The 11,651-nt window shown below is 40.7% G+C and overlaps 1 protein-coding gene across 12 annotated transcripts in view; it reads right to left on the bottom strand.

The window, feature by feature from the left end:
- The window catches only part of MEF2A (myocyte enhancer factor 2A), an 83,381-nt gene extending 72,047 nt beyond the window's left edge, over nucleotides 1-11,334 (bottom strand). For 5 of the 12 annotated variants that reach the window (XM_035132270.3, XM_035132268.3, XM_035132271.3 and 2 more), the window contains exon 1: nucleotides 10,850-10,953. The gene's annotated coding sequence lies outside the window, so the exon portion shown is untranslated. Of the gene's footprint in view, nucleotides 1-8,859; nucleotides 8,936-10,836; nucleotides 10,954-11,097 lie in introns of those variants that run through there. The other 7 variants (XM_088656902.1, XM_060282510.2, XM_088656900.1 and 4 more) reach the window with 4 other exon arrangements.
- Between the last annotated feature and the right edge of the window lie 317 nt (nucleotides 11,335-11,651).

An 11,651-nucleotide genomic window follows, 5' to 3' on the forward strand; every position in this document is an offset into this window, starting at 1 on the left:
ATATTGATGGTATCTTTATGGTAGACCAATGGTAAAAAGGGTGTTAGGACAATTTTAAAAATTACATCAATTCTATACACCTAACTATCAACTTAACCTTCAGTACCGACACTGAAAATCCACATATCCCTTACCTTAGATGTCCTTCTCAACATTAAGAACAACAAAATAGTCACTAAACTCTGAAACAAACCCAGTAAAGGCCAAGAAATACCTGTACCAGGAATGATGCTAAGCAAAACATTTTTTAATTGTCTACACTCTACAGCTTAGCTCTAATTTGTACCAACACATAACAACATCTAAGAAGGACCAGCGAACATCTTCTGCCCAGAGGATATTCTCTTCTTGTAACTGATTTCTTTCTTGTAATTGTAAATGCAACATCCACTAGGCCTACATCCTGCCTAGAAAAAACCTCCTCCATCAAAGTAGGTGTCAATAAACAATGAACAGCATATCCTATTTGTGGTAGCTGGGAGACACTAGATGGAAATCTATCACCTGGTGATCAGAGAAAGCTACCCATTGTTGGCAAACTCTGAATGTCTGGCTGAAGCTGTCAACAAGCCTCCTATTAAAGCAATTCACCAGCCTCCAAGTCTTCACAAACTATTACTGAGAGCTCTACTTCTACCACCTATCAGTAAATCTAAATTTTGTCCTTGTAATTCCAATTCCTGTAAAACCTGTGGAGGCGACAGGATAACACAGAAGGGAATTTTACATACTCCTCCTTAAACAGTGGGAGTGAGCTAGATTATTTATTATGTAATCACAAATGTGCCCCTTACATAAAGAATTTTACAGTGGGAGACCAACTGGAGAATGATTGCCAGTCTTTATGACAGGTTTTTAGGATACGATGAGAGGCAGCAAAGGAAGTACAGTCTGAAGTGGGATCTCAATATCCAGTTAAGAGTAGAGGAAGCTCTACTCAATGAACAGATTATTAGAAATAGACTACTGGGAACAGAGAACTATGATCCACAGCCCATCTATTTTGATATTGTGCAATATGCAGATATTATTTATTCAAACAACTTGCCTTACAAGTCAAGCCATCATCCTATGTGATGGTTTGATGCAAACTGTACACAGGCAAGACATGATCTTTGCATACTGAGCAGGCAAGTTTGCTAAACCAGAGCTACTCCTCGGTTTCTGCTGCCAAGGTTACTCTTCAGTTGACATATGGGGTGGAAATCTGGGGCATTTCAGAACCCATTCATTTCTATGGTAGTGCCCAATACAGTGGAACCTCAGTTTATGAACACCTCGGTTTACGAATTTTCGGTTTACGAACGCCGCAGACCCATCTGGAACGGATTAATTCACTTTCCATTACTTTCAATGGGAAAGTTTGCTTCAGTTTATGAACGCTTCAGTTTATGAACAGACTTCCGGAACCAATTACACCCATGCTTCGGGTTAAGTACGCTTCAGGTTGAGTACTCTGCGGACCCATCTGGAATGGATTAATCCACTTTCCATTACTTTCAATGGGAAAGTTCACTTCAGTTTATGAACGCTTCAGTTTAAGTACTCTGCGGACCGTCTGGAACAGATTAATCCAGTTTCCATTACTTTCAATGGGAAAGTTTGCTTCAGTTTATGAACGCTTCAGTTTATGAACAGACTTCCAGAACCAATTGTGTTCATAAACCAAGGTACCACTGTAGATTTATTTGTACATTACAGTGGTACCTCGGTTTGCGAACGCCGAGGCATTTGCTCACCGAAGGCACGCTTCTGCGCGTGCGCGAAGCGCCAATAAAGCGCTTCTGCGCTTGCGCGAGCTGTACATATCGCACCTGCGCATCCAACGCCGCGGAACCCGGATGTAAACTATTCCGGGTCTGCAGCGTTCGTAAAGGGAGGTTTTCGTAAACGGAGGCGTAAACCGAGATCTCCTACCAGGAACCCCCACAGCCCACCTGCAGGAAGAAGCAGAAGTAATGCCAATTTTATATTTCATTTTGAGGGAAATTTTCTCTCTCTCTTTTTTAAATGTGATAAACAATAAATGAACTGGTTCAAATTGTGTATAACAGAGCAGTCTCAGTCATCCTCCACAAACACCTGGACAGCTAATAGTAAAAGAATGAGGACACATGGACTAGGCCCAGTGACTTTTTTGCTGCTGAAATCCAACTTAGCCATTACAATATTAAAGTGTGGCTCCAATACCTGTTTGCAGAACAGAACATTACTTTATCCAGATTTTCTGATATTTTTCCCACCTAAAACTCACACCGCAAGGAAGAGAAATACTTGCCTGAAGTAAATCCACATTTTCTCTGCAATGTACCGTACTTTCAGGCCTGCATTTTCAGACTATGAAGCCAATTGTCTGGAAGGGAGATTTAAGAAAATCCCCAGAGATCAGTGTTTTTGCATATGCAGTAAAATGTAATAAAATACCTAAGCAAAGATAGAGAAATCTTTAGTGGTGGCTAATGCCCTCAGTGGTATGGATAAGATTTAATATAGGTTTTCCAGTACAGATGGGTCTGTAATATTTAATACAGCGAAATTCACAGTGAAGGCTACCCAACTTAGACAAGGTCATGTGGCCTCTCTTGAGAACAAATATTTTTCTTTTTAAGTATGTCTTATTTATTGTACAGTATAGGTCAAGATTTTACTGTTATGCATAATTATTAAGAATAATTTATGCTTATGTTTCTTTTTGGGTAACATCTGTATTTGGCTGCCTTATTAATCAATTTGGTTCTGTATCACCTGTGTTTATTTCATGGAGACAGTTACCTTCAATAGCACCAGGATAGGTAGGACATAGTATATCACCTGCCAGTCCTGCAATATAATCTATATTACCAAGTACAAAAACCAGGATGTCATATTCAGTATGTAGGTAAAACCACAACTGACCTTTGCAAACACTTTACAAACCACAAATGTGGAATTTTATTCAATTAAGTGGAACAACCGGTTGATAAAACATTTTAGTTCTGAGAACCATATTCTGTCCGATGTATCAATAACTGCAACAGTTATCAACTGAGCGTACAATGTTAGCAAAGAAAAAAACTTCTGGTTGTGCACAATGGACACAGTAATACCACACTATTTCAACCTGGATGATAGTACCAACATCACTTAGCTTCAGCAAATGAAGTCCTTCTGAACATTCCATCTTCAAAGCTCTATAATTGCCACCTTGGCAACAGTATCCTCTCATTTTTATCAGAGCAGCTAACAAAGGCTGAAGCTGAAATGTTTTGCCACATCAATGAAATCTGTCTTGTTATTCATAAATATATTTGCCTTCTAACATTTCCGTTTCTGAAAGTATTTCATGCCAACCTTCAATTGTTGCATCGTGGCATCTTAATTATTTGTAATAATTGTGGCTTCTTAATTTATTTTTAATCATTAGACTACTTTCTCTTTGTTTTTGTTTAACACAATGCCCCAACACCTTGCTATCCTAATTCCTCTAATGCTTCTCCCAATGATTTTCTCTGCTGTGATGCCATACAACACAGAACAAGCAATCACATGGGCAGGGTCCATGCTAATAATCACTGCCCTACTATCCCAGCAGGGTAACAATAGGGTAGAAAGATTCGTGGAATTGGAGCACCAATATTGGACAAGCCATTCACGGACACTTGTGAGCAGTACACAAACCACAGCATAGGGAAGCAGCTTCCAACTCCCAAGGGTACATGTGAATGAGGTCAAGGTCACATTTGCTACTTGTTCCAAAGGTAAAGACAACAGCTCTGGCAGCTTAGAGGAACAGAACACTCATAAATCTGAATCTATTTCATCCAAATGCATGAAGTAAACTGGAAAGAGGGTGGGTGTACAAATGAAGATGGGGGGGGGAGACTGAGGGGGGATTGACTATCCAATAGCCTTTTATTTTCAGTCAAAACTTCCATTTTTGCACAAGTTTGGACTTCAACAGTGATGGTGCGACCACAGTTCAACCTACATCAGAAAATCAGAAGTATTCTAAGAGAAATTCCCTCATCTGTATCCTAAGAAGCCCCAGTGCTCTGAACATTTGTGACATGCCTTCCATTAATCTTCAAGCAACGTAACATGACCAAAAATGAAACAAATGAAAGCAGGAGAACTAGGTTTTCAGCTGTCACATTCACCAGAATTGACAGCCACTATAGGCTGGACGTGACAAGTCATTGCCGTTTCAACTGGTGATATCCAACCAAGAAAATCCATACCTTAATTGTATCCTGTGAATATACCTAGTGGCATCTATACCCACAAATATTTATTCAGAATATTCCTGTATAAAAATGTTCTTTATAAGTATCCACCAAAAATCATTACAAGGCTTTTGAACTCTAAATACAAATAGACAAAATTTAAGTGGCAGGTTTACTGATCTTTAAGTGTAGCATGTTTTTTAAAAAGCGCATTTGTTTTTTTTAAAAATACAGAAGAGAAGGAAACAAAGCACATACTAACTCATTCAAGAATACTGTGGAAGAACTAATAATAATTTCAGTTCACTACATAGTGGGCGTAGGAATAAGACTTCCTTGGTGAGGCATTTGTTTTCAACTGTTGCTATATTTTACTCATTCATTGGATACTACGCCAGATACAGTTCTAAATTAGACAGTCGTCCACATGCAGTACATTTCAAGAAGGCTTATTTAAGGAAAACTCAGGAAGCTGTAATATCTTGTAACAATCCAGTTACAGTATGAGAACTGTAGCTGAAGATGAGATGAGAAAGCAAAAGTGGGTCAAGAATAGAGTTGCTATGGCCAAGTTTTCAGATAAATCACAAGTGAATTATGGCACAGCCTACAGATATGAGACAATATACTATTAACCAAACAGCTGTTTGTTAGACTTCAATTCAAGCTGTTTTTTCCTGCAATGTACTAGTAAACCTGTTCAAATAGTTATATTGTTTGATGCATTTTTCCTGAGCTAGTAGTTTGATGCACTTTCCCTGAACCAGTAAGGGGTAATTTTAATGTACTTACTTTACATTGCACACACACTTCAAGAGCACAATACAGTAAGTACATGTGCACACCTTCTTCTTCTTTTTTTTGCAAAAGCAAGATGAGCACACAAATGCAGTGATGTACATGACTAATTGCTCTTCAGCACGAGGTTGATCCCCAGAGCACAGAGTTCTACCTCCTCTTTGATCCCACTAATCCCTGTACACTGGAAACTCCCACACTCATTTTCAAAGCCAAAAGGTCAGGCAGCAACACATATGATGTCACAGCACTTTGACAGTTGCAGAGGAACAAACTTCTTCCACATGGCAATGAATTCCAACAATTTGTTCAAGAGCACATTGTATCCATATGAACATTCATAAGTGACAACTGCTGCGGGGCTGGATCGAGCTGTTCTTTACCAGTATTTCCAGCAGATAAGTAAGCATAGGACTCATTTGCACTTAACGCTAAACCACAGAACATGCTGAAAGAAGCCCAAGCACTCCCCTCTTTTTTCCTGCATGACAAGGAGAATGCCTACTACTGCATTTAGTTTCAGTTTCCAGAAATACTAGCCTGTTATGTTCAAACCAGAAAATGGGTTAAAATTGGGGTAGGCAACATGGTGCCCTCTGGGTGTTGCTGGACTTTAATTTCTGCCATTGGCCCATGCTAGCTGGGGCTGTTGGGAGTTGTAGCCTAATAGTATCTTGAGTTCACCAACCACACTGACTACCCTTGGTTTAAAACAAATGCTAATCAATTTCTAAACAAGTCAAGTTCAAAGCATGACAGTTGTAAACCAACTAGTTTGGCTTTGGTTCATACATAATGAAACCTGAGGATTTGCAGAAAGTGAGACTATAGAATTCCTCCCACTGTAACCTTGGACTCATTCCAGCTTGTGCACATAACACTGAAGGTTAGCACTATAGGCACAAGCTGGAACAAACCCAAGCATTAAGTGCAAATCAACTCATTCAGCATGCATTAGTATTAAATGATATTCTGCTTAATAAATTTACATTCAAACATTTAGAAAGTTGAGTGCATCAACATCTAGTCCCCTCACATTGTACAACAACATGTACACATACTAGCCACCAAGTTATGACCTAGTGAATCAAAAGTGAATGTTCCAGAATCAGTATATTTATTTTTGTTAAAAGAAAGCCTCTGGCAAAGTAAATTCAAGACATTTGAATTGCTGGTATCAGTCAGCACATTATTTATTTATTTATTTATTTATTTATTATTATTATTAGTTGCTGTTGAACTAGATGTGATTAACATATTGCTCCTAACAATTTGTAGGACAAAACAAAATGTCTTAAATGGAACGAAATTATAACAGTGGCTTTTTTTTAAAGGATGTGAGCTGGAAATTTAGGAAGCTTGCGCAAGAAAAAATAATTTGAGCTTTTAAATCTCTAAGTTTAAATCCATGTTATGGCAAGTATCAAAACTCTGGGCCACTTTGCTGCAGATGTGAGCCATACTACCTTTTAAATTGTTATCTGCACAATCATATGTGATCAGAAAGCTACGTAATCACAAAATGTAGGGATTGAGTGTAAACTATGATTGAAGATAAGGATCTGATCAAAGTCTAAAGGAATCTTCCCAAGTATTTTCTATCTGAACTTCCATATCTTCAAGACAACTGTGGTGCTGATAACTATAATATAATAAAGAAAGTCTCTGAAGAATAATTTAATCCTTCACAACTATGTGGAGGTTTTCCATCTTGTTCTGTAAATGCCCACACCAAGAGAAATGAAAAGTATTCATTTCTGGGTATTTTACAGGGCCCTTCATATTTGAGATGCACAGATAAGAATATCCAAAGTTACAGTATCATAAATTATTTCTGAAATTAAAAGCTAGACGCTGGAAATGTCATCCTTTACAGTTAAATAAGGGAAATGTACATTAAAATTTGGCCGCCATTTTCTTGAAAAACTTAATTGGGCTTAAGATTTACAAGCCGGCAACCACTTTTTTGGGGGGGGTGCTTTTGAGGTCCAGGAGGCAGAATATATTTGTATATAAATAAATAAGAGTTTAAAAGTTTACTCAATATTCAGCAAGGTTCAAATACCCTTGGATTTGTATCATACTTTCCTTCCACACTGATAGCATTGCAAACCTCACTAAAAAAATGAAGAGTTGAAAATAAATGTTTTGGAACAAATTAATTGAAGTCTATCAATGCATAGTTTAGCATCTACCACAACCAGAAGAAATACAGGCAATTGTTACGTGCAACTAAATATGCATGCCCTTCAGCTCAAGATGGCATTCTCTTGTTTCCTCAACTGCTGAATAAGATGACAGACTGTGTATAATTTTGGCCAAGTAGGATACGGAAATGTGAATCAAATATGTTCAACAATGTGCAACCTAGCCCTCAAACACAGAAATCTAGTGATCTACTACACATTCATTCACAGATTTAAATGAAGGTGGCAATGCAGCAATCAATTAAGAGAGACATTATTTCCTTTTGCAGTAAAGCATCAGTCTCTTTTCTCGCAGCGTTCTTCTATATTTTGAAAGCTTACATAGCAGCAACAACCAATGTGACTCCTGAACAAACTGAAAGATCTTAAGCTAAACTTTCATATTAAGTCTCTTACAGGTTATCAAGAAATATGGCTGCTTTGAAATAGTGGTTCTATTGAAAGCAGTGTTAAATTTCATACCAGAATCTCATAGAATCATATAATTGTAGAGTTGGAAGGGCCCCAAAGACCACCCAACCCCCTGAAAAGCAGGAAATTTTACAAAATGCTATCAATCATCTAAATTTGCTAAGACCTTATATACATACACCCCATAACACATCACTACCTTGCATTTCCAGATGCCACTTCTCCCTTCTCTCCCCAAATAACTTCACCCAACACAGGAGATTCATTGAGCCAGAAGTGGTTAGGCACTTGTGCATTGCTAACCCTTTCAGTGATTCCAGTGGACAGTAACCCAAACTTTAGAGAAACGGTAAACTTTGCAGAATTGTTTGCAGAAATTGTTTCCTCCACTTTTTGCGACTGCCTCTGTTTGCAACCACTTCGGTTTCCGACCACTGCGGACCCAGAAGTGTTTACATCCGGGTTCCGCGGCGCTCGGATGAGCAGAAGCGATCTGTGCAGCTCGCGCATGCACAGAAGCGATCTGCGCAGCTCGCGCATGCACAGAAGCGATCTGCGCAGCTCGCGCATGCGCAGAAGCTCTCTATTGGCGCTTCGCGCATGCACAGAAGCGTGCCTCGGGGAGCAACGAACTCAGGGAGCAACCGGCTCCCCGGAACCAATTGTGGTCATAAACGGAGGTATGACTGTAGATTGTCATACCCTACAATCTATTATTCTCCCTTTTAGTCCTAGAGTTTCAAGAGGGGGGAAATGTGCGAGGATAAACATCAGTGACAAGGCCTTGCAAGTCACTCACACAGTTCTTTATAGTAAGCAACAAAGACAATCAGTCACACACTCAAAGGGAAGAATGTCTACCAACATGTCATTAGAACATTAACAAGGACAAAATACTTGCTTAACACTTTGATTCCCTTATCAACAGCAGGGTTCCTATATAAACAGGAAAAGAATGTTGGAAAAGTAACTTTATAAGCTGAGGTAACCTCAAATGGGCTTCCTCAAATGGAAGTGCTGTTTTGCATGAGACAGAAAAAACAATTGCTTTGTAATCTTTATTTCTTCACTGGCAGTCAAAATAAAGCTTAAAAATCGTATGCATTTTTGGAGTGCAATTTCTTTCCCTGAAGTTTGCTAACAACACACACCACAACACCTTTCCAATATCAAATTATCTGGCAAACAACAGAAACTGTTTCAATTGACATCTTCCCTGCTGCCCCTTCCAAAACAGGTACCTGTATTGATCTTAAAGAATACGGAGAAGTATTTCCAGCCAAAACCTGCCATTTATCAAGGAGGGTTCTCACAACTCTAAGCAAAAACAAAAACAGAAGAAAACAAATATATCCACTTCTCTACTCACCACAGACAAGACTGTCATCCCTTCCATTACGTTAGCAAAGTTAGCTCTTGAAGGCCTGTCTGGACCCTTAACAAACACCATTCGCTTTCCCTAACCTGCTACCCATATTCTCCACCCACACATCAGATTCATAAAATGAGGGTACAGTTTTACCCCAAAAATGAAACAAGTCCCCCCTCATCTCCACATACCAATCCACCATTTCTTAAAAAGAGGGAGATGGAGAAACATAACTTCCAAAATCTCTTGCTCTCACACTCATCCAAGTCAATGCATAAATTACTATTATCAACCTCTCAGACCACAGCTAAGGGGTACAGTGGAAGAAAATGGGACAAAAAAGATATCTCTAGGAGACAATGTGAGCGAATTAATAGTCTATGAGAGGGAACATGATTCTATCAACCAGAAGCCTGCCTACATCCTTCCTTCCTTCCCCCCCCCCCAATGTTTCTTGTGTACAAGCCTCAGTAGAAGGAGGGGGTAGATTCTGTTTAGCACACACTCATTCCCTAAAGTCTCTCTTATTCCACAACTCCTCCCCCTTAAAAAATAATAACCAAGCATGCCTTTTTTGATATCTTAATACACTGCGAGTCCAGATCCGGACAGAAAAAGCAGGAAATAGAAATGAAAAACATTCCAATCCCCCAAAAATCAATGGGGAAAGGATCCAGAGATTTGTAGGGGGGGGAGAGAAGAGAGAAATAAGAGGGGAGAAAGCAGCACAATCCTTTAATGCAGGCACAACAAACCACTTCAGCTATTATTTTATCTTATTATGACCCAAACTTAGCTCGCCAAAAAGTGCCTCTTCCCAATCTTGAAACAGATGCATAACCACCACAAAGTATTATGTCTTATTGTGTGTACGTCTGGTGTTTTTATATATATAGCCATGTAATTTTTATTTGACTGTGGCATTAACTTAAGCATGTGTGTCTGTAAAAAAACCATATATACACACATGTATATATGTATATGTACACACCGACAATACATTCAGATATTTGTGTTTTATACACACACACACACACAAACATTTTGCTTACAGCCATGAGCAAATCAGAATATACATAAACATATTACACACAATATGTATCTGAAGAAGTGTGCATGCACACGAAAGCTCATACCAAAATAAAAACTTAGTTGGTCTTTAAGGTGCTACTGAAGGAATTTTTTTATATTACACACAAGTGCATATACATACTAGGGTATAAACACACACACACAAATATAGCCAAACGTGCATTTCTGCTTCCCAGACTATATGTGCGTGCATTTTTGCTTCCTATTATTTTCATGTAGTATTTCATGCAAATACTACAAAAACTTTAATTTCCCCCTTTCACCGCCTACCCTCATTCCCTCAGCCCAAATTGCAACGACTTGAGCTAGACGTGTATTCGGAGAAACACACACACAAGCACACAAACACACGTGTACTTTTTTTTTACTGCCCAGAGACTGTATGTGCATTTTAGCTACCAATTATCATCGTCATCACACAGATACTACAGAAACTTTTGATTTTCCTCCTCATCTGCTAGGCTCACCCTCTCAGCCCAAATTGCAACTGTTTGAGCTAGAAGGGGGGGGGGAGAGGGTGGCAAAGGAGTTGGGGGGGAGAGCAGAAAGAGGGAGGAACCTTCTCCCTCATTTTCTCTCATACTATGCCCCCCCCCCGCAGAACACCCCAACCCCTTAACTCCATCACCTCCCTAACTTGGGGTAAGGACTTGAGGGGTAAAACATATCACATCCCCCCAACTCCTTGGCCACCTTCTCCTCCAACAACCCTCCCTTTTGCCGCTCCCCCACTCCATAAATGAGCACCCGCGCCTACCCTCTTCGCTCACCCGTTTGCCTCTTTCCTTCCTCTCTCGCCGCCGCCGCCTCCTCCTCCTCCTTCTTCCTCCGCTGCTCCTGCCGCCGCCTCCCTAACTGAGGCTCCTCCGGAGACACTGACACCGGCGCACGGATATCCACGGGGCGCTATTTTTAGGAAACACGGCCAAGGTGCTGCCGGAACTACTTCCACTCCTTTCCACCCCCGCCCACTCCCCTTCAAGCCTCTCTAGGCGGGCAATATACGGGCCACACACACCCTTCGCTCTAGTCTTCCTCCGCCGCTTTACACAGCCGCCGCCCCGCTTCCTGGGCCGGTTAAGTCAGCGACAGAACCCGCGGGTGTTCGAACTGCCCGGCGCGCGTCCCTGGGCTCTCTTTGGCTCACTTCTTTTCCTCTCAGACAGCCGCCGGCCGCGAGGACTATGTTTCGCTTAGCAGTAGGGGAACGCTTCGGCCTCTTACGTTCTTCACACCGTCAGGACCCCAATGCCACGAGGTGATTGGGCGGAGGGCGGGAGAGAAGACTGTCAAGGTCCAACCAATGGACGGAGGAAGCTGACGGCCAATCAGCGGAATGTTAGTAGGCGGATACCTCTGCCTCTGTTTGACAGAGCGGCGGCTCCAATCAGAGCGCGATACACAGGATAACAAATGACCAATCGGAACTGGGAAGCCGGTCCTTGACACGGTGTAGAAAGTGTAAAGAGATGCACGCATGCGCTCTGAGCGTCCTCGCTGGCTTCTCTTTTTTCCTCCAGAGAGACGCATAGACAAGGAAGGGGAGCGGGCCGCATGCGCAGATTGAATGAT

Source organism: Zootoca vivipara, chromosome 13 (assembly GCF_965207765.1).
Source record: "Zootoca vivipara chromosome 13, rZooViv2.hap1.1, whole genome shotgun sequence".
Lineage (NCBI taxonomy): Eukaryota > Metazoa > Chordata > Lepidosauria > Squamata > Lacertidae > Zootoca > Zootoca vivipara.